This window comes from Girardinichthys multiradiatus, chromosome 9 (assembly GCF_021462225.1).
Source record: "Girardinichthys multiradiatus isolate DD_20200921_A chromosome 9, DD_fGirMul_XY1, whole genome shotgun sequence".
NCBI classification, from domain to species: Eukaryota; Metazoa; Chordata; class Actinopteri; order Cyprinodontiformes; family Goodeidae; genus Girardinichthys; species Girardinichthys multiradiatus.
In genome coordinates this window covers 19,756,977-19,781,553 of record NC_061802.1, presented here as the reverse complement: position 1 = coordinate 19,781,553, position 24,577 = coordinate 19,756,977, and the positions used below count along the sequence as shown (strand labels likewise).

General features: G+C 39.0%; 1 long non-coding RNA gene across 3 annotated transcripts in view; it reads right to left on the bottom strand.

Moving 5' to 3' along the window:
* LOC124873435 overlaps positions 1-19,490 on the bottom strand; it is a 28,352-nt gene extending 8,862 nt beyond the window's left edge. The window contains exons 1-4 of one of the 3 annotated variants that reach the window (XR_007039527.1): positions 19,103-19,490; positions 5,616-5,749; positions 3,181-3,323; positions 341-3,100 (exon numbers count right to left, since the gene is read on the bottom strand). This is a non-coding gene — a long non-coding RNA (uncharacterized LOC124873435). Of the gene's footprint in view, positions 1-340; positions 3,324-5,615; positions 5,750-19,102 lie in introns of those variants that run through there. The other 2 variants (XR_007039526.1, XR_007039525.1) reach the window with 2 other exon arrangements.
* Between the last annotated feature and the right edge of the window lie 5,087 nt (positions 19,491-24,577).

Genomic DNA, 24,577 nt, shown 5'->3' with positions numbered 1-24,577 from the left:
GACACCCAGCAGTGAATGCAGGCCTTTGTCTCCTCTCGGGACGCATTATGAAAAGCTTAGGGGGCTGCCTTTGACTCCTCTTTCATTTGTTCACCCACTGATAAAACTGGGTACAAAAAAAAAACAACTCTTATATGGGTCCTATAGCGCTGCGAGGTTGGTTACAATAAAAACCCCCAAGCCCTGTGTGCTCATCAACAATATAAGCAAAACGTTAGAGCCACAGCTGAAAAACTCATAAGTCGCACACAAAAGATGAAGATTAAGACTAGAATTTACATTTTGCAAAACAAAATCACAACCAGGAGTGAATAGAATGGACAGAGGAAAACAACACGAATGAGCTTGAAGCATAGTTTATTTTATTTTATTTTTTCAGTAATACTTGTGACAGTACAAAAATATTCTGCAATCATAACAGATTTAAAAATCCTTCTTGGTTGGCATTTCGTGATTCTATCTGTATGACCAACACCAGTCCAGAAGACTTTTCTTTCTGGGCAATTTTAACATCGATAACATGTGTAAACATGTATTGAAATTAAATTGAAAATTTCCCAATGCAGCTTGTTTTCTGTTTTTTAAGACACCAACCTCTCTATTTCATGCTCCACCAAGATTGATGGCATTTTCAGCCCGATGAACTGAAACTGTCACTACTCGAAGCACTTTTTACCAACAATGGTTCCTCCAAGTACGCCAGTACTTATCCAGTTTAGTTTATATTTTAGAGACAAGTTTAAAGTGTATGTGTGTACGAAGATGAGATAGAGGAAACTAAATATTTTCTTATTTGAAAGCTATGCTCATCTCTGTGCTTGCATGTGGGTTGGAATATTGGGGCTCGGTTCTTCAGACAAGCAGTTTGTGACATGAAAATGTTTTCTTTTCCAATGATGTCAAACATTGCTTCTCAAACGCTCAGTGTACAGCCCCCTTGGGGGAGCCTAGTCATTTTCCTGCTAAGGGAGTAAAGATTTTTGCTCGATCTACAATCTCATTTTGCTTTTATTAGAAACTGTTGAGACAGGGTTTGGATTGTACCTTGTGTGGATAACCCTCTGTCAGTTTTCATTCAGCTTTACCTTTGACATTACAACAATTCCTCTGAATCTTGCTTCTTAACCTAAATGTTAAATGTAAATTTCCTTGCTTCGCTGCTCTTCCTCTGTGTTGGTGTTTTCAAAATGGTGGCGAATAATGAATCACCCCAATAAGCTGCACGGAGAGGAAATGGAGGCTTCATTTACTAGCCACATAGTGTTGAGACTCCCCCTTCCTATTCTTCACAGCAATTAGAGAAAGGCCAGGAAGTGCATTGCTTTTATGATCTTATAAAGACATTAGGGAACCCACTGCACAGTCCCTCAGCACTTCTAGATTTACTAGCTCCACATTATACATTCTGTCTTTTAAATATCTCGAAAGCTAACTTAGAAACTCAGTGGCCTGCATGTCCCTCTCTCTTTGTTGTTGATCCCCCGATCAGTATATTCTTGTCTGCAAAACCGCTTATTCTGCCTTTCTGAGAATATTTCACTGATACCTCCAGTTTCAAACTGCATGAAAGCCATCTGTGCAAACACAAATGTTATCTAGTCTTCCACCTGTCCTTTACGTTTTCATGCTTGTTCCCCAGCTGTCTTGTCCATGACCATTGTGGACCATTGTGCATCATTTGCCTTTTTCTTGCGCAAGCATGAATCTGACGATTACCCACTGCATCCCTCCAAAATCCTCCACTGACTCAATACGACATGACAGAGCAACTCATCTGCCTGCCATCTTCCCATACATTTACATCTGTAAAATGAAACCTTCTGACACACTGCGGCCTGAGCCTTTTTAACCTCGCCTCTCTCCATCCAAATGGACACCAATGGAGATCCACACTGCTATTTAAGTCAAAGCTAACTTAGATAGACTCGTGTGCGGCTGGAAAACATCACATCTATAGGGGGATAAAAAGGGAGGGCGAAGAGGAAAAGGCAGTAGCATGTCTGAATATTTTTTTACATCCTCCACCTTTATCCTTCCTTTCTTCCCAAGACAACTTATGCATCCTTTGACAAGTCCCTAAAACAATGGGATTGTTTATCACGGCACAATTTATGTTTCCACTAATCCCAGGTGGATGATACATGGTACATCCATCAAAAGAATGATGAAAGAAGGCATTTCTGCCTCAAAGGAGTTCTACGTAAACCACTTCTATTTAAAAATATTTTTTTCTTGTCTTGCCCTTATGATTTAGACAGACACAACCATCGCTCAACTTCGCATAACCCTGCCAAACCATTTCATCATCTCCTGTTTTTTTTCCTGGTTGTGGATAATAAAAAAAAAAAACCTATGCCACTTTATGAGTCCACTGCCATAAAGCAATAATGTAATACAGGTATGTAAATAGAGATGAATGCTGGTTTCATATGCATGAAACAAATATAACATATTGATGAGAAAATAAAAAAATATAAAAGAAAGAACTGAAGGGAGCATAAAATCAGTTTAGACGCACAGTACAAAATAAGTGCAAGACATGAGGAGCAAGAAGAAAGACATGAGTGGATCTGTACTGGTGTGATATGAAATGAGTTAACCTGAAATGAAATGGACAGAACGTGGAATTGAATTCACTCTGTCTTCTGCAGAGCATGTGTGTAAGCTGCAGTTCAGATTGAAAGTTGTAGATGTAATACCTGAAGGTGAAAAGCTGACATATGTAGTGGATGAATGTAACTCAGAGAAAAAATCATCTTGGAAAAAAACTCGGAAAAATATTTGTTGAATTTATTAAAGATAAATTTATGCTATAACAACAAAGACATAACTAGTTTTTATACTTTTAGAAAACTAGAGCATGAAATAGAGAATAACAAATTGACCTTTGGTGTTAAAAACTAAAACCCCTTAAAAGCTTTGAAGAAAAATCCTATCATTGCTGTTGTAACCTATGGGTGGAAGGTTGTGGTGGAACAGTGTTTCATCAGAAGGGAGGATGACAAGTACTGAGAAAAACAACATTGTCTTCTGCCTCTTGCTAGATCTCCTCTTTAACCATCCCCCCATCTGTGTACGCTGGTGGCTGTTCTGTCCATGCCTGCATGGAGGAAAATGATTTACTGCTGCTTTCAGCTTCACACAGAGAGTGAGAAGATTACTCACCGAGACGGCACTCACTTTGGGAACCGCTGAAACACAGTTACGACAATAAGGTGGCTCATCTGCCAGGTTCATTCCTCTGGTTTACCTTGTGGGTATGCTCCAAGGGGATGATTTATTTCTTCTTCTCTACATCCCATCATTGTTAGTCTTTTCATACTCTAATGGAGGTCGGAAGAAAACTTTTAACTATATGAAATTACTTCTCTGATCACACAGGTGGAGTTCACAAGCAGTGTGTTACATTATTAAGAATACTGGCTCTTAAAAATTACCCCTGATTAAGATATTTCCTTACAGGAAAACATTTTGTGCTCACTTTCTTAATTAAGTATCCATGACCATGGGCCACTTCAAATAGAAGTATTTTGTAATTTTCATGGAATTTTCTGTCAGTGTGGATTTAAAATTAATCTCCTGGCATTGATTAAACCACAAAAAAAAAATATTTCTGTTCCTCAAAATTCCTTATCTACCGTTTTTGCCGATGAAAATAATCCCCTCATGACTTAAAACAGCTTAGATGTACTTCAACACCTTCCCCTCATTTATAATGTGTGGATGTATGAATATGCAAATCGGTCTACACCTCCACAGCTTTCCTAAAGATCGCGTTTACCTGCTGACTTAAACTCTTCTCAAAACTTTGGTTATATAAGTGAAGGAGGGTGATGCCTTCAAGTCAAGTTAAATTTTAATATCTCCAGTTAACAAATTAGGAGTGAAAATATGTCTAACAAACCAGCAAATGTTCAAGACATAGGGTATACTCAGCTCAATTTGGTCAAAAAGTGAAAGCTATGCTGAGCTGTAGATGTATTTATTAACATTAATCCAATGTTGAATTTAGCCAAATATTTATGGAAACGGATGAGAATAAACAAGCCTATTATATATAAAGCCCCGGCTACAGGACCCCGGATATTTGGGATTGCGACCACAAATGCTGTAATGCATCAGCAGAAGGCAGAAACCTAGATGTTAACAATAAAAAAATAAAAAAAGTTATTTTGCTTTCATTTCAAACTTAATAGAAACAGAGTCGGCAAACGTGACACACTTGTCGTAATTTCTAGCTCAGGGCTTTTTAGCTTCTGCAACATCATTTTTTTTTTTTTACAAATTTCCAGATATGGGGTCTACAGGAGTATGCTACAGCGACGTTTTTAGAATTGTCAACTTTTGGAAGCCTCTTCAAAAAAAGTCTGTAGCTGGATATTCTTACCTTGCAAAATTTACATGATCATGTGAACATTGCCTTAAATTTAAAATATATGTTTAAAAGGGGTTCTTGTTTCCAAGTGACAATATATTCTTTAGATACACTGAAAATAAATACAGACATGCATGTATGATTTCCTGACATCCTCTTATCAGTCTCTATAGTTCTGTGTTTTATGAAAAATTAAATAAAACTACTTGTGCTTTTTTTTTTTTTTAAATCTGTCACAACTTGCTTTCTTTGGCTATAAGAGGGTGGGTGAAAAAGGCTCAACCTTGTCAATTAGTACAAAATTTTTAGTCTGTGTACTCTGAAAGTTTAGTGTAATGTAGAGACTAAGGTTCTCAACTTACTTTTGTCAGTCACTTGTACAATATTTCAATTTTTCAAAAATACAACTCCACAATACTTCAAATGCCAATCATCCTATCAATGTGCATAATTTTTAAACTACACAGGACTCTTGAGATGACATATGCATTTGCAATAATTGGTAAGGTTGATGGACTTTCACTGATGCTAATGGCCACACCTGATGTAAACATTATTGGCTGAGATGCTAAAGCTCCCAGGAAAATGCAGGAGAAAGAGAAAAAAGTGACTTAAGTTCAGCGCAACAGATATCTGTCTGTGTTATTTGACAAAATTATTGCAATTGTGTGTTTTTCAAAAAGTGTGCAACTCTATTTAGTATGAAAAGACAGCTTAGGCAAAATATGGTTGACATTATGCTGCAGCTTTTCAGAACAAAATAATGCCTCCCCTAGACTAAACATAAAAAGCACACCTTCCTGCTTCACAGGCTTTAATAGTGTTATGGAATGGAAATTACCCTTTTTAATTTTCTTGATATTACATTTTTATTTTGTACAATGCTATGGGAATTTATAATAGGAAAAAGGGTTTGAGTAAAGTTCAGATTTTAAAAAACACAATGTTAAAATGTAGATGACAACACATCATGAAATAAACTTTTATCTTGAAGGAAATCCTCAAACCGAGATGCAAAGACAGTAGATAGTAGAGATAGTGACTTAGACACAATATGTTATTCACCTGTTGGTTGTGGGATGGACATACAAACCAAGACATGCTCAGTTAGGGACTTAAATAGAAACATGCACACAGGCAAACATCAAACCTACCCCAGCCGAACACCTGACTCGGGCAACCAGGTGAAAAAGACAGCAGAGAAAAATGCTGTGAAACAAGGCACAAACTAAGCTCTCACCTTGTTGTCTTCTCCTCATAGCTCATTGCTTGAGTTGGGGGATGGGTTCTGCTTCCCCTTCTCGCCTCTTTGGTGAAGGTCAACGCTGTGAATTCTCTTCAGCTTCTTTCTCTCGTTTCAGCTCCTTTCATGACCTGATGCAGAAAAGGTACCAAAAGAGGAAACTGAATCATTAAGAAGTTATTCTCTAAGAAATGAGACTCTTAGGTGAAATGCAGGGAGGTCAACGAGCACCCTTTATCAAGAAAAAAAAAAAATAAACACATAAAACTGCCTGCTTAAAGAGATGGGCCTAAATATAACCCTTGTATGTCCAATCCATTTGCCCTTCATAAAATAAATGCAAGATAGGTAGAAACAATTACAAATTGATGCTAATCCAGGTGTTTTATTTGCTTACAAAACAAAAAGCTAGAATTCCTGTCAGCAGACACTGACTGGTGGTCTATGGTAAAGAAAGGACATGTACTGAAGGATTGAGGCATCAATCAATATGTGTTATTTATAGTCTACATAACTGTTCTGACTTGTTACGCGGTGCTTTTCTTCTTTTTTTTTCTTGCTTAAACTGTGCTGACATGCGCAGTTTGGGCAATTTTCTCATGGCTGTAACTGCTTCGAAATATTTGACACGGTTTGTTTTGCAAGCGTGCGTGCAGGGGGGCGTCTTACAGTGCACTGATGAAATTGCTAACAGCTGTGACAGCCGCCATTGAGCACACAAACCCTCCTTTTCACCCTCTCATTTGTAGCGTACAGCTGCACAGATAAAGCACGAGGGTTAAGCAAATAATGCACAATAGCCAGAAAACAATGTCCCTCCTCTATCACTCGCTCGCACACACTCGCTCCAAGTGTTAGCACTGCTGCAAAAGAGCGTGCCAGCTGCAAGCGCGGAAAAATGACTGACACTGCTTGTCCTCTTTATTACTGGGAGCAGTGCAGATACCCCTGCTATCCTTCCATTCATTCAAATCTCTTTTCCTTAATGATAAACCCTCCCCAAGTTACACTCTCTCCTCGCCTGCACCCCTCTAACCGCACCCCTCCAGCCCGGTGTCGACCCTCGAACAAGGCAGCAACAGTGCTCCTTTGTCTGTCCTCCTCCCCTTCTCTCTCTCCTTGCCCTCTCACCCTGCACTGAGTGATGCTGGTTGGTGGGGACAGAGGCATGCCTTGACAGGAACGCCAGAGGAGAGGAAGGGAGGGAATGCAGGAGGAAAAATATAGGTGGAGGAAGGTCAGTGGGGGGAAGAAAAAAAGTCAGGGTCTAACAGTCAATTTCTGTCATTCTTTCTCTCCTCTCTCTACTTTTCAGCTATTTATTCAGACCGAGATGAGTGCGAGCTCAGAAAGCATTTGTGGGTAAAAAAAGAAGGTGGGTTTCAAGTGACCACACCCTCAGTGAACCCTTCGACTCCAGGCTTACCATCACAGAAAGTAATTTCCAAAAGGAGCACAGCTGGTTTGGACAGAGAAGCTAATTTAAACTCTAAAGCAAAGATGGAAAAGACGAGGGAGAAAAATAAATATTAGGACTTTTTTCTTCTCTTTGAAAATCATTGGCTTTCACGGTTAAAAAAATAATGTGTGCAATATTCCAACAGGAAATTCATAAAAATAGCCACAAGTACACAACGTATAATTTCCCATTTATGCAAAGAAAAATACCAGGTCCAGGTCCACCGAGGTTAGTCAGGACATAATTTTAGCAGATTCATTCTGATACCAAGGTTGCTGCAAACTCAGCTCCTTAACAGCATAAATACTGGTCTTTTAGTTGTGCCTGGGGAATGTCTCATTTGGTAGCAAGGGAGACAAAGAGGTAGAGCAACACCTTTTTAGCTAAAACACACCCACACTGTGGCAACTTGGAGGAAATCGGACCATTAATCCCAACTAATCTATAAACAATTTTTGTTTTTTTTGTAAACACACTCCCAGCTATGTAGGGGGTGGGCCAAGATATGTTAATGCACTCTGAGCTCGAGGACAGAGGATATGATGTATAAGTGAGCCGCGACAAAGCACAAACCACATCTCTCGGTTTCCATGTACATGTGTGTGTCATAGCTGTCTGTGTGTGGAACATGTGCTGTGATAGACAGAGAGAAGATGTCACAGACAGTGACAGTGTGTGTGAATGTCTGTGTGTTTGTGTGGCAAGACTACAGTGGTGCAGTTCTGCGCCTTGATCTAGACTCCTGCCTGTATGTGACACCCGCTGCGCCTGCTTCATTAATCAATAGGACAGATGAAGACAGACTCCTGCAGCGCCATGACGGAGAATGGTGGCTCGCATTCCCAACTGTATTTCTGCATGCACACAGACTCCAATGCCCCCGGGTTTATCGTGGCAGACATGATGCAGACCTTCAAGGCTTCCTGCCCACACAGATCATCTGCATTGCATTTGCCTTCTTGTACTTCCAGAAAAAAAAAAGAAAACATCTTTGTTTATTTGATGATTTAAATAGGCTTGTGTTTGCTACTGTTAATAACCGGAATGTCCTGAAGCCTCGAAGTCTTCAAAAGCCGAAAAGTGGTGGAATTTACCTTTTGTGTTTAGGTTCTCTTTTACATAATTTTGCCATCATCTCACTTTCTGAAGTGTCTGATAGCGAACCTTTCAATAAAAATAAAAATAAACACCAAAATTACAGCAATGTGGAGGCTCCAACTATTGTTCCTCGTTTTCAGGGTGATACAGGTCCTTGAGAAGAGGAATCAACATTTTTCATTTTAGTTTCATCCTCGTTTTCAAGTACACAGACACACAGGTGTAATTACCTGTTCTTTGAAACACACACACACACACACTCTTGTTTTACTATATGTAGTGAGGACCATGTGTTGACTCCCATTGACTTCCATTGATTTTCAGTCATTTTCAACCTTTTCTATGCCCTAACCCTGACAATAACCCTAAACCTAACTATTACCAGTGCATGCCTAACCCTAACCTTAACCTAAAGTCAATTCACACCTTAGTCCTAAACCTAACCGTTAGCAAATAGGTCGTGAGGACCAGCAAAATGTCCTCACTTTGGTACAAATGGTCCTCAATTTGATGGTGAAATCGGGAAATTGGTTCTCACTGCGATGCCAAGACAGGAACACACACACACACACAGTCTTGCTCTGTTTATTTAAACTTTAAAAAACCCGAGCTAAATAGAGAAAGTGCCTAAGGGGCTTACTGAGAAAACCTTTGTGTTTATTAGTTTATTATACCCCTCAGTACAGTCAGACCATGTGAAAATTACATCAAAACAAAAATAAACTTCCCCTTTCAAGTCAGACCAAGGAAATAAATGTCTCATAATTTCATGTTTTTAAGTATTTTGGTTGCTTTAAAACACTTCGAACCAAATCTCAGCCATACTTGCAGAGTGTGGCAAAAATACAAGAATGGCGTAATTTACAAAAACTGAAATGTATTACAACTTGACTATGTAAAACTTTTACAATCCTACAAGTAAAAATGTTTTAGCAGGTTTAACAGCACTGCCAGTTTCATCTTTACATCAATGTAAGCAACAAATTGGGAAAATATTTACCGTATGCAACCTGTGAGAAGAAAGCTTTAAATCATAGGTATGTTTTTTGTGAGTCCAAGCGAAGAGTTACTTTTATTTGAACAAAGCTGTACTAAGAAAACAGCTTTTGGGATGAAGATAAATGAAAGACTGTTATGATACATGCTAGATAGGATCAGTGAGATGGAATAAGGTTAGGGGGAAACTTTGATGTGATTTAATTATACCCTTCTCCCACCTCATGATGCACACTGCCAGTCAGCTGACTTAATTAAGGCTTCTAAACATTCACCGTGCTTACAAGAAAGTCAGGGTTGGCTGTTTGGAAGCACTTACATTTTTACAGTTGCAAAATACAGATAGCCATGCTTTGGAAACTGAAGAAACACCACCCATCACTCTTACTAAAGTAACACCATTTTAGAACTACAGTTGGCTAGCTATGAACCACGTCTGTGAAACAAGCAGGCTACCAGAGCAGAGAGCCTGACTTATTACCCAGATAACATCAGTTTTGTATACGTCTGTTACTCTGTAAAAGCAGAATAAAAGCATTATACCCAACACTTGAAAACTACTAAATTTAGCAGGTGTTTATATTTTTTAAAGTCTTTCAAATTCGTAATAAATGCTAATAATAATTATAATCATGGTTAAATTTTATTAAAAAGCAGTAGTAATAGCAGTTGCTTTTCTATTTTAAATAAGAATAAATATATCATGTTATATATTTTTGTTTTACATTTTTACTTAAATACCATGATATATATTTGCTCAAGGTTATTCTACTGTGAGAATATTCATACCAACCCATGGCTATAATGTATCAGTGTTTATATTTTTCAGAAATCTAAAGACTAGTATTACACAAAGCAAATAACCTGTGCTACATTGCATTTTATTGTGGAAATACAGGCAAGTCGTATCTAAATCTTTATGACACACCCTCCTGTATTTGATCTTTTAAGTTCTTTAAAAACTATGCAACACCAAAATATGAATAATTTACTAAATAATACATTCAATGACTATAAAACTTTTAGCATAATCATGCAGAAAGTTTGTGATTTACATTCAAGTATATTCTGGTAACTGGGAAAGAGGAATGTGTGTAATTTCCTGGGGCTCTAAATGACTTGAATGCAACGCCACTGAGGCCATTTTCTTCCACAGAAGCTAAATCTTGCAAAACGGTTATCAGTCATTCAGAGTTTTTTTTGCCTGCTGAGTGTACTGCTAGACCGTTTTGTGTGCATTCAATATAACTTGTGATACTTGGCCAGATCTCAGTAACCTCTTTGTTAGCTATTGTGCAGTGATGAATGAATCCTTCTTCCAAATTTCATACAGAGTTGCTCTGTGTAGAACCATAGAGTCCTCTGAGACCAGTAATCTGATGTGCAGATGATATATGTAGCCACCCAGAAAAGGAATATTAACCAACATAAAGTGGTTAATAGCGATTGATTTAGAGTATATACAATAAAATTAGATCACTTCATAGTTCTCTATAATGACTAAACCCTAATTAGCTATTTAAGTTTGATCTAGTCTAGTATTTCCTAGTATATTATTTTTTATACAAGTCAAAATAGGTTAGTGTAAGTTAAAATACTAGTTTGTTTTTTTCAATCCTTTTTGTCAGATTCACAACAAAGTTAGACTGAAAAGAAATTGTTTTTGATTTATTCAAGAAACTATTAAGATGTTTGATTTATCTCCTACTGGCAGTAATACATTAGCTGTAAATATGTGACAGCAAATCATTTCGGTTTATTGAACAGTACCTCTTCTGTCTGTATGTGATGGATTTTCCTTTTCATAAGAGCTAGGCATGAGTGCAACGCTGCGTAGTTTGTTGATTTTTAGTGACTCATATCAAAACCCTTTGTTTACTCATTGGAAGAAAATCATCCGGTAAAAACATTCTAAGAATACATTTCTTGTGTATTTGGAATGTATTTTACTGAAGAGCCAGTAATGCTATAAGAAATGTGATGCTGCCCTGAACTGAAAAAAGTTCTTCAAAACAATAAATAGAGAGAATAACATACAAAAGTAAGATGTGCAAAAGTAAAAAAATTTAAACAAGGAAAAAAGACTTAAGAAAAATTCCTGTACATTTACAAAAACCAAATCCTGTTGTTGCTTCTTAACCCAAGGTACCCTCATTGGATAGGCACATTGTGTGTTTTGACATTGTTGGCCTGACATTCAGACAATGGGCGGCAATGTAGGCCTCAAGAGGGCAGATGACAAACACTCCTAAACCATAGCCAGACAACGCCCCCCCTCACACACCCACAATAAAATACCACAACAAACACAGGGAGGAGGTGGACTTATTCAGAACATATTAGGGAGGTGAAGGGGGCCAGGCACAGAGGGACCCTCTTCTCTCAGCTGTCCTAATCGTCTGAGACAGCCCCTCCAGAGGCAGATCTTCCCACCCCTCCCCCCAAAGGCATGTCCCAGACACATCCAAGAGTGTTTACAAGGGCAGGCGGCCATGAAGTGGGGAAGCTGACCAGAAATGAACAGCCCCCCTGGGAGATGTTTAATTGTCCATATTCTTGGTCCAAATTAAGCAAGCTCGAGAACGTTCAAGTATCCATAGACTTACACGCTCCACCCACCATCACCACCCTGCTTTTATACAGACTGGCACGTTCCACAGATAATGCCACTGATGCAGAATGATGAGCGAGACCCCATTGTCTCGTTATATTGTCTTCAATTAGTGAAGAGATGATGGGAGACAATGAGAGGAGCATTTGTAATCATGAGCCTCCCCAACTCACGCTGGGAAACAGAACTTCATTATGCCCAATGGTCCCTCATTGACGATAAAACTGAGAAAATATGCTGTTCATCCTTAGGACGTTTTCAAGCATAAATGGCTCGGAAAGAAATGAGTCACCATGAAAAACTGTAGGGGGTTTTGAAACCTAAGATAACAACATACATGTACTGAGGCCAATCGCCTTCTTTTATCTGAACTGCAATAGAACAACAGATTGCAATCTATGAAATCATATTCAATATATCTTCTCTTCTACTCTTACCATGTAAGCTTACATTTTCATATTGATGTTTTTAAAAATAAAGAAAATTTTGAGGAGCAGGGAGTGGATAAAAATCTGTAAAAAAATGGTTGATAATCCTTTTAAGAAGTACAAGAAGCTCAAAGCTTCTCATTTGCGTTTTCCAGAGATGAATATAAAAGGCATAAAATGTTCCTCTGATGTCTTTTCAACTCCACCCAGCAAATGCTATACATGCTAAGCCTGTGAACAGAAGCTGTGGCAGCACTGGTGTCACAGCCATCAGTAAAACTAAGTCTTCTTTAAGAAAAAAGAAACTTGAGAACGCATTACCTGCAGTCACCTGGAGAGCGTTCAGCTGAGTAATGACTCTAACCTGACATATTGCCGGCATTGTAGCTTACCATGTCATTTAAAAATCACGTTCCACTGTGGCTGCCGGGCTTTGATAGACCCATCCAACCGGACAAATACTGCTTTCAGAAAATTGTGCAAATTATTTTTTCAACTGGAATTGGGGGTGTATTGTGCCCACCCTCCTCTCCCATTGATTCACTTCGCTTTTCCCTCTCTCGTGGCACAAAGAGCTAATCTGAGACAAACACTCGTGTTGGCTCGAACTGTCAGTGCAAAAACTTGATTTTATTTTTTTTTAAATCACATAAAGTGACAATTGAGGTGACATCCTCCATCATTGGAGGGCAACGCAGAGCTTAGAGAAAAGTTGCTCCATGTTACACAATGCTGGGATTATATACCATGTTTTATTTTATTCATCCAATCGTTCAGCCACTCTTTTACATGTACAGTATTAACAAGACACCAAATAGATCCCAATTTTTTTTGGCTTTGCCCATTTGCTGATGAAATCAGTCAGTAGTGGGTGCCAGTGAAAGGGATATCCACAAATTCAAGCTGCCCCGGAGCTAAACATCCTTTACTCCAAAGCCCCTTATCTGATTTCACCAAATGGGGCAAGACTAAGGCGATGCCAACCATAGCCGTTCCTTTTTTTTTAAAAATATATTCCTCTGCCTTTACACTGCTTTATTGATCACCGACAGACCTCATTTTGTTCCTCTGCTTCCAAAACGCTCTATTTGTAACATGATCACCCAGAAGAGGATGACAGAGAGACGGACAGATCCTAATCCTCTTCTTTTTTTTTTCCTCCCCTGTCTGAAGCATTGTGATATTTTGCGGATCATCCCCGTCAAGATCGGCATTATCTGAGGCTCCTGAGGTCAGTATACAATCCAAGCTTGGGAGTTAATTTATGTTTATAGCAATTATTCATTTTTATCCACTCGCAAAATCAGTCTGGTTAGTGCTCCTGTCAATTCAGAAGCATTGATTTTCAGTTCACTCTTGGATGTTTCTGACCAGGAGCCAAATGTTAAATATGCTCATTGACCTCTGAGGACTTGACACATTCCTCCATGTTGAACAACGCAGTGCAGCATAGGGAAGCATCTGCCTCGTCACTCCACCCAGATGGCAGCAGAAAGTATGTAAATTGGTTCATTAACCTTAGAGTGTGTTAACCAGTGGGCTATGCAAAGGGATTATTCAATCTGGGCTTTTTTGAATTTTATTAACGCCCATTAAAATCACGAAGAAACTTTTGCTAATAGCCTGAGGTAGTTTTCTGTGGATTTATCAAACACTGTAGTAATTATACATGACATCCCTCTGATTAACACTTCTGTGATTATTACACCATGTAAAAATCACATTTATTCCTCTTTTAAAAGACAATTATCCATCTTCTTGGTTGGAGGAAAAACAGTATGGCAGCACTCACCCCATTCCCACAAGCAGGTTTGGATCTTTAACACCAGACAATAGAGTAGCATGAAGAAAAAGAAGGGGGGTGGGGGGGTTGAAAAATATGAAAGGGAGCCGCATTTTCATGTGGCGTTTTCCCCCTGCGTGCAGTGTGTGAGGAATTGGCTCGTACTGAGTGTCTGTGTGCGAGCTGCCAGCAGTGAGGGCTTGCACCTGGAGCAGGGAGGAGCAAGCGAGGGGCCAAGGGTCACCTCGTGGGCCAAACAGGATTGGAGTTCTCCGTCTTCCCAAGGAGGCCAGACGGCCCCCGCGGCTGCATCGCACAAGCGAGTCTTTCACGCCCCCTTCCTTCCTTTTCCAACTTCTCTCCTTCCTCTCTTGGACACCTCCTTTTCATTTCTCCTTTGGAAAAGGCATAGTAATCCATAACCCACTCAACTCATCAGCAGCTCAATTATCCCTCCTGTTCCTCTATTTTCTCCCCTCGGATAGAGATTCAAAAACAATTAACCTCTTCACGGCTGGGGACTTTTCCCAGGAAAGGGCATGATTGTAATTGAATGACACCATTTACATTCCTGACCATGACTTCACTCCTTCATGCATAAATCTGGTTACCAAAATCCTAATCTGTGGCTTTGTGATCGTTCAAAGTTATTACCATAGATGTTGTGTTATCAAGCTGTGAAGATAGTTTCTACCATAGGCATGATTAAACCACACAAATTGCTTACAAAACAGCTAATGACCTCTCTAGATTTTAATAAATTATAGATTTTTTGGGTGGTGGGGGGTGGTGGGTATCTGCAAGAAAAAAAATATTTTGTGTGATGGAAACATTTTAACAAGTTCAATTGAAAGTACTTTCTGAAAATGGCACTGACAATTTCACACAAAGTGTCTACAAGCTATAATACACCTCCTCCTCTCTTTTCCTCCTTCGATACAGAGGGGCCTCCTATTCATCTCCAGGTAGAGAGTCTCAATGTCTAGGAGGGAGGAACAGATTGTTGCACCCATTGAGTTTTTTATTACTTCCCGCTTCAAAGGGTGGTGGCAGAAGAAGAGACAGGCCCCATGCCTCAAGAGTTTCAGAAAACAAACACAAAACAAGAGCGAGGATTGTGACTGTTGCTCGATGACAGATTTTACAGACACTTGTTCTTGAAAACATCCCATTTGAGAAGATGATGTTATTATTGATGCACAGCGAGACACACACCCCCCATCCCCGACCCAACACCCTCCAGCTGTTCGGGGATAATCCTCTCAAAAAAACAAGTTTATCAAAAATGGTCAAATTCGAGAAAAACAACTGGTGGCCTTCTAAAAATATCTTCTTGTTCAACGACTGTCTATAAACGACCCTGGCCAGCCATTTTCTGCGAGGCAAGCTAGCTTCATGTCTAACTTACCAATCAGAAATGGAGTGATGCAATGCTCACCCAACAAAGAGGCAAAAACAAAGAGGTGTCTAATGGGAAAAGCTTTGAAGATAAATCTGTCAAAAAAAAGTATGCCCACCAACTTTAATCTTAACATAATTAAGTGTTTGTACTTTATATATTTAGATTTCAAATGCCACAAGACCTTAACCATCAACTTAAAGATGTTCCATCTTTAGCCATCTTTTTTAAGGCTATTTCAGGTTGAACAGTCCTCGTCTTTGTTTACCAGTAAATTTAATGTTGAAAATAGTTTTTTTTTTTTTTAGCTTAGTCTCTTTCCAATTTAACCCAAACAAAGACGCTCAATACAAATTTACCTTTTAAACACATTGAAACATCAACTAAGGTCTTTATATGGATGTCTGTAATTCTTCAACCAGATTTACATTAACATTTATAAAGAGAAGACAATATCATCTTTTCTATGTCTATTCAATAAACTTTTCCTCAGGACAGGCCACTGTAAGACCTTTACTGTGACATAAATCAGTCTTTGTTCAAGAGAAGGAGTATTCATCTAAAACCTAAAAAAAACACTAAGGTTTGGTTTTTGAGTAATCAGATACTGGTGTTTTACACACCATATTTCTTCTAAACAAAATCAACATTAAATACCCCAACCAGCCATTTTCTGCAAGGCAAACTATTTTAATATGTAGCGAAGCTGTCAGAAACCCAATGACAAAATCTCAACCAACAAACATGTTGGTTACGATTGGAAAAGACTGATGAAGGTAAATCTTTCAAAGAAAAAGTATATCCACCAACTTTGATCTTATAATAAATTTATTTCGTAATTTATTTTGCATTTATTTTCATTTCAGGTGCTAAAAGATCTTCATCAAAAAAGAAAGACCGCTTCCACCAAACACTTCATATTTATGGACATCTCATTACGACTATTTAAGGTTGACCAGTCCTTGTCTTTATTTAGAAAAGAAAGATTTAAAATTCGACATTTTTATGTCATATGTCCCATTCAGCTTTAATAAGGACTAGGCTTAGTTGGCCTATTTGATCAATCCCCATCACCCTTTAACCACATTTACACATCAATGGCATATTTAGGTGGATATCTTTTGACCTTTTATTTTTCAACTACATTTACGTATTTAGATGCAAAGCAATGATATCTTTGCTATATCTCTTCAATAAAATTTTACTTACATGGTGGGCCATTGTCTGAGCCTCACTGCGACACAAATCAGCCTTTGTTCAAGAGATAGAGCACTCAGTTGACACTTAAAAAACTATGTAACTGTGGTCTCATAATAATAATAATAATAATAATATACTGTTTAATGGAACATATTTCTTCTGGACAAGATGGATATTTATGAACTTAGCTAGCCATTTTCTTCAATATGGCTAGTAGCTAAACAGTAAGAAACAAAATGATGTAATCCACATCCAACCCACATCGAGAAAACAAAGATGTTCAAGTGGAAAAGCTGTTCCAAGATAAACCTGTTAAAGAAACGTATCTCTGCCAGTTTGGATCTTCACATAAATATGTTTAGAACTCGGATGCTAAAAGACCTTAAACATTAACTTATAGGCAAACACTGGATATCTATAGACATATATTTTATGGCCAATTTTCGTCTTTTTATCTTCAAAAAATATGTTGGAAATATTACGCTTTGTAGCTCATAGGTCCCATCTAAATTTTGCCTACAAAAAGACATTGAAAGCCAGACCTGGTTCACCCATTTGATTAATTTGAATCATCTTTCATACAAATTTAGACCAAAAAATATATGTCTTCATGAAGATGTCTTTTTACGTTTCACTTCTCAATCACATTTACATGGGTTTTTGAGATGGAAGGCAATGTAGTTTTTTCCATGACTATACAACAGAATTTTGCTCAGGGCCGGCTATTGTAAGGGCTTCTCTGCACCATCAATCAGTCTTTGTTCAAGAGATGGAGTACTCAACTGAGACTTAAAACAGACATAACTTTACTTTATGAATAATGATATTCTGGTGTTTTGTGGACCATATCCCATAACATTTAAAACTGCCAAAAAAGCAAGGACTTAAAAATTCTAAAAAACACAAGTAGAATCTGCCTAAGACGCGCTCACACAATAGAAGACAGAAGAAGTCTTTGATGTTTCCTCATGAGTGTGTATTTGTGTGTGTGTGTCTGCTGCAGCTCTGTGAGTCACCCACATTCATCCAAAATCCATATAGGCTGCACGGCGACAGCAGCACAGTAGCACTGAAACTGCAACCCTTGTGCATGCAAAATACAAACTCACAAACAACATAGCATGTCTTGATTTAGGGTTGAGAAGCGAGAACGGGCATAGTAAGCCAGGCCAGCAGGAGAACAGGAGTGGGAAAAAAGTGGGAGGAGAAGATGAAAACCTAAAACAACTGGCTGTACTTCAGAGAGACCGAAACTTCTCTTGATCATTATGTCTAGCCTTCAGGTGTCTGGGGTCGGCGTACTGTAGGCGATAGTTAGGTTGGAGGGTTGGTGGGAGGATGGGTTGTGTGAGAGTGGATAAGACAGCAGCTAGACAAAGAAGGGAAAAAGAAGTGCTGCCTAAATACCATCAGCATCAAGAAACAGAGTGTGGGAGTCAAGGGAGGAACAACAAGAAGAAAAAGAGGGTTATAAAAATTTGATTAAACGATCCTCCACTGAAGTGACTTTCTGTGTCAGGTTTGCTTTTCTTTCTTTTTTCTTTTTTTCCCCTTCTTCTCTCCTCTTCCCCATTCCCCTCCCTTTCTTGCTTCTCCAGACCGCTGCCTGAGAGAGCAGGGCAGACAGATTTTATAGGTCCTAATTAAAGCCATCTGAAGCCTTTCAAAACATCAAATGGCCCCAGTCCCCCGCTCTTTCTCACTGATTGTGCGGTAGGTACAAAAAAAAGGAAAAAAATCAGAGCATCTATTTTTTGCTTTGACTCCTGAGTGTACATAAATTTTGCACTCCCCTCTCCCTCCCATGACCCCCTGCACCCTCTAATTTTCAATCAATAAAAAGGTTCACTGAGTAACATGACCCCATAAGCAAAAGGTGAAATCCAATTCACTGAAATATTACATTTAAGTTTATAGATAGATAGATAGATAGATAGATAGATAGATAGATAGATAGATAGATAGATAGATAGATAGATAAAAGACTGATAGTTCACCTTCATCTCCGTCAGGTGGCATGAAGTGAAGTGCAGACCTGTTTCAGTGCACCTCAAATACCCCATTTATTTCTCCTGTCGGCCCCCCTAATTGTCCTCATTGAGCCGTTTGGACCGGCTGCACAGTCTGTCTGCCTGCATGACTGGGGTCAACGGGTTTACTGTGTGCTTTTTATCTATATTTCATTCTATGGCGCTGCGCGGAGACAGCCACACATTCACAATGAGGACATTCACAGAGACACACACAAAGAATGCCGATAGCAGAGACAGGAACGAATAAACTGAGATTACCGGAACATCAACTGAAGTCAAATGTGTTATCATATACCCGCACATGAATAGTCTTTTTAAGGTTTAAATCTCAATTTAAATGACAACTAATAAGAACACAACGCATTCCGTCCAAAAGTGAAACAAGTGGTACATTTGAAAATGAAATCGATTACAGAATATCACTTTTGCGATTAAAAGCAATCATAAAAAAGGAAAATATTATATCTCGACACTTACAATTTATTTCAATAACTTCTGGGTGTTATTGTATCGCCGCCTGCCTTTCCCCGGTTTGGACACAAAAAAAAAAGTCTCTTCCAGCGGCAAAATCGGCGCTCATCCTCGGGCGGCAGGACCGCTTTATCAGGCTCGTCGGAAGGAGATAAAGTTCGTCTATGATGAACACCTGGTCAATCGGTTACAGGGAGAGGAGAGGAGAGGAAAAAGCGGACGTCCGATTTCCTCCGATGTCAGGTCTTCAGTGATGCCGGCACTCGCCGGGATTGAGCGCCTGAAAGGACCGGAGATCGCTCGGAAAGGCGTCATGTGAGCAGAAGAGCGCTGCGCCATTGGCCAGCCGGGTAGAAGTATGACAAGGCTGCGCTGCGCGCCATTGGCCCAGGACGAACGCGGAGGCGCCTCCTCGCTTGGCTGTGTGCAAGAATGTGAGTGCGAATCTGAGTGTTCATAATTTTCAACATGGCAAGAGCGGGTCGGGGGTTGGCGGTAGGAGAGCATAAGTAACAAATTGGTATTGAGATGTTATGCTTTTTTTATCCACTGGTTTGCTTTTTTGGTCATGGGCGAAAGAAGTAGCATTTACACCCTGCATTTCCTGCCTGGTTTTCTTGAGAAGTCCACATGTTAATTCTAAAACGTTCATAGTATTACAACAAAGAAAGAAAAAAATCAATCTATTACATTTTTATTGCTTTATTTTCACCTCAGTATAACGTTTAGCAGTTGTGTTTTTTGGATGAATGGCAACCTGGGCAAATCTCTGCTTTTCCACCTTGTTAATACAGTTTTGGAAAAGATTAAAAAGCCACATCAAAGTTTAAAGTTACTGTAATTTTACTATGTATTTAGTTGAGTAAATTGATTTTTTCCCCATAAAATACTACTTGCTTCTGAATGAAACATTCATTTTGAACATTTATTTGCAGAAAATAATAAAAATATTGTCCAAAACAAAAACAAACAAACACCCAAATGACTTATTTTCAGACCTCAAATAGCCCAAAGAAGTTGGTATTAAACAAAACAAAAATACTAATGTCAGTCAGTCAGTCATTTTCTACCGCTTATTCCATAGTGGGTCGCGGGGGAGCTGGTGCCTATCTCCAGCAGTCTATGGGCGAGAGGCGGGGTACACCCTGGACAGGTCGTCAAAATACTAATGTTTTAACTCTCAATCAGTCTCTCACATCTTTGGGTTCAGATGAACCCCTTAATCAGTTTCACCTTAAGTAGAATGAGGTAAGAACGAAACTGTTGTGGATTTTAGGAAAAAACAAAAATCCCAGGAGAACATGAAAAATCGATGATGTTGGATGTAACACAGTCAAAGATCCTCCTCTTAAACACAAACACATGCACACCTACATACACACATACTCCTCAACCACTCATCATGACAGCAATTCTGAGCATCTGGATATGCTGAATATGACGCACTGAAGTTCAAATCAAGCATCAGAATGGGGAAGAAAAGGGCATCTAATTGACTTTGAACATGACATATTGTAGTTATTGGTTCCAGACAGGCTGGGCTGATTTTTCAGGAATTCACAACCATCTCTGAGGATGACAAAGAATAGTCTGATCAAATTGAAGATTTCTAGTGAGCGTTAGTTGTGTGGGTGAAAATGCTTTGAAGATGTCATAGGTCAAAGAAGAATGGGCCGCAACAGCAGCTCAAATAAAGACTTGTTACAGTCATTGTAAACATAATACCATCTCTGAATGCACAGCACGTCAAACACTGAGGCATATGAGCTACAGCAGCAGAAGATCACATCAGGAGCAAGCTAATAACAGGAAATTGTGTCTACAATTCACACCCACTCATCACAATTGGACAATAACAGACTGCTCAAAAACATTGACAAGTCCAATGAGTTTCAATTTTGAGTGACATTTAGATTTTGTATGTACGAACTTGGCAATAAAGCTGATTCTGATTCTGATTCTGAATTTTAGGGTCAGAATTTGGGATAAACATCATAAAACTCCCATCCTGCCTTGTATCATCGGTTTAGGCCGGTGGCAGTAGTGTTATGGTGTGTGGAATATTTTCTTGGCACACTTGAACCCCTTAGCGCCAATTTAGAATTGTTTAATTGTCCCCCTGAGTGTTGCTGCTGACCATGTTCCTCCCTTCATGACCACTGTGTGCTCATCTTCTGATGGCTACGTTCATCAAGATAATGCACCATATCACAAAGCTCAGATCATTGTCAGCTGGTGTTCTGAACGTGTTGATGACTTCACTGTACCCCACAGGCACCAGGTCTTAATCCAATAAAGCATTGCTGAGACTCAATTTTTGGGAACAGGAGAGGTGCTTTATGAGTGAACAGCCGACAGATTTACAGCTACTGTAAGATGCTGTCGTGTAAATATTGACCAAACTCTCTGATCGGTGTTTGGTGCACCTTGTTCAATCAATTCTACAAAGAATTAAGAAGGTTGTGGCGAAAATGGAGGTCCGACCTGGTGTAAAGTGTTAATACTTAGTTATTGTTGGTACGCTGTGAGCGCTGGAAACCAAAGTCAAATTACTTTTTGTACACACAAATGTGGCCAATAAAGCTAATTCTAAGAAAGTGGGACATAGTAGTTTTTACACTTGTCTTAATCAAGAGGGGAAATAATGATACCAAAAAAGTATTACAAATGCCCAACTTAACTTAGCTCCGAAGTAAGGAAATTTGGTTGATTTCTCTTTCTTTGTTGCAACACTGCTTCATGGCAATAAATCTTAAACCATTGTAAATGCCTGTTTATTTCCTTTTTATTAGTTATTGCTTTAAATAAAATGCATTTGTAGACTGAGCAGCAGGGTTGAGTATGTTGGTTGCACCCAGGGCTGCACAATATCAAACAAATATTTCATTGACATACTCTTGCTAAAAAATTGAAAAACAAAATATTCAATTCAATTCAATTTATTTATATTGGGCAAATTCACGAAACGCGTTGTCTCAAGGCACTGTACAAAGTCAATTCAATCGAATCATACAGGTTTCAAGTCGGGTACATACATTCCAATTGATCCTAACTATGAAACAATGCAGTCAGATTCAGTTTATTATTCAAATTGGTTAAAACATTTTTCTATCTAAGGAAACCCAGCAGACTGCATCGAGTCAGTGACTTGCAGCATTCACTCCATACTTTGATGATAGTTAACCCACATTTTCCTGACAGTGTCTTTACTACTAAACAATGTCTTCACCAATTTTCAGTTGTTTTAGCATCTCAGCCACTAAAGATATACATCAGTGTTGACATAAAGGGCATTAAGTACATTCCCATGCCAAAATACATTACCAATATGCTGGTGAATACAAGACACCTGAAATATAGTATCCTACAAAATATTGCAAAAATCCCTTCCAGTTTAGGTTTGAACAGTCTAAGGATTGCATATTTTGAACTGGAAATGATTAAAGGTAGTCCAGATTCCTCAACAAAAATAATAAACTAGTCCTGGAGTTTAACACAAATCTCTGAATTTAGAGAACAACCTCAGCATTAAGAAATCTGTCAAAGATGGCTATTTTTCTCAAAGTACACCCAACAAATACCTTTTTTTTTATCAGTGCTTGTGCCACTGAGTGGTGAGACATTCTGGCCATATCAAAAACCACCTGTACTCCCCACCTATTATCTATAGGGAAACATAGCCCTGTGAAGTCTGCTCACTTTTTTATGAGTCTGATTTGTCTTTGATGTAGCATGAAAAGTGAAAGCTTCATTAAGAATAAGAACATTTCTACACAACGCAATTTGTGACTTCATCTGCAGAATAGTTTTCATGGATAATTTGCTCATCAATGAACCCATGGCGGCTTATCAATAATTGTTTTAAGAAATGTGATGCAATCATCTCCTGTAGAGTCCAAAGATGACTTATTTTCACAAACATGATAATAAATACTAAAAAAAAGGCATGAGGAATTTCCTACATATACATCTCACAGTTAATGACACATTTTCATTCTTACTTCTAAGAGAACTAAAGGGTAATTAAAAACAATTCCTGTTGCTTTACTACTAATGCTTGGAAAGATCTACACCGATCTTTGCTATAGTTTTTTTCATCCTGATAAGCTCCCAAGCTCATTTATTATTTAGGTGAAGTGGAAATAATTAAAAGAGAGGAAGGCAACCTATAGATGAGCAGGTTACTACCAGAAAAAATGCCTTTTTTGTATTCTCTTTGAAATACCTCAAATTAGCATAAAAATGTTCCTCCTATTTGTGTTCTCCTGCAGTTTTCTTTATTTCTGCATTAATTCTTTACACAGTTGGACTTCACACAGGGAAACGGCACATAAAAGAGCATCCTCTCACTGTCTCTCTGTGGTCCTCCAGAGTGTGGAGACAGAGGAGCTCAAGGATCCTGTATGGGTGGGAAATAGAGCGCATGTAATCTGGAGCACGCATCTTCCCCCTGCTCAGGCTGCAGCGTTAAATCGATATTCCGCAAAGCTTTCCCTTGTTTTCACATTCACTTGACTGCTGCCGTAATGCGCCGCGAGGGTCGAGCAGCCTCACCCTGATTTTTGTGGCACTTGGCTCCATACCGCCCCCCACCCACACCCCACACACCCCCAAACTCTCCACTTCCATTTTTGCCTCCTCCACCTCCTCCTTCACTTTGGTTCACTTCACTCCATTGCAGACACCCTCATTTGGATGGCTTCAAGGCGATGATCCTGTTCCGTTTTTCTTCTGCGTTAACGCGAGCCGGCAGGAATAAGGCAAGGCGTTATCTCAGTACAAAACATTATCTCCGCTTTGCTCCTCCAACACCGTGAAACAGTGATTATTAACTGCTCAAGGAGCATGTTTAAGGGTTTTGAGGCTTGTGGTCACACTTAATAAACATAAAATATAATGCACACACCACATGCAGTGTATCTTTGCATTTTTTGTCACAGATCGTAATGCTTCCTCTTTTTTTCACTTCTTGTTACCACTTTTGGTTCTGTCTTGCCCAAAACCTCAGGGTAGTATGGCTAAAGGCATTATTACTGGGCATAAGACAGGAGCATGCATCAAAAGAAACCAACCTTTGATTTCCTTTTTAAGATTTAAAAGCTTGTTGTGCAGCAGCATTCCGGCGCAAGAATACACCATTTACGCATTCATACACTGGCGCATTCCCTCACGCTCCGCTGTTATGAAAGCAAAGCCCTGCCTCTGCAAAATGGGTCACATACACTGCAGTGACTTTATTTCAGCAAATGTATTGTGCTCGGATGAATGTGTGAGCGGTAGACATGTGAATGTGCGATTGCACATCAAAGGCAAAAAACCGCAGTATTAGAGAATGGGTGTCTTCGCTGAAACAGGACTTGAGCAAAGTCAAGCCAGTGAATGTTTTCATCGGATACAAGCTTCTGTGATTAGAGCTTGCCCACAGATCTTAAATGTCACTCTCGCTTTAATACCTTCAAACAGCCAAGAGGAAGATGCTCA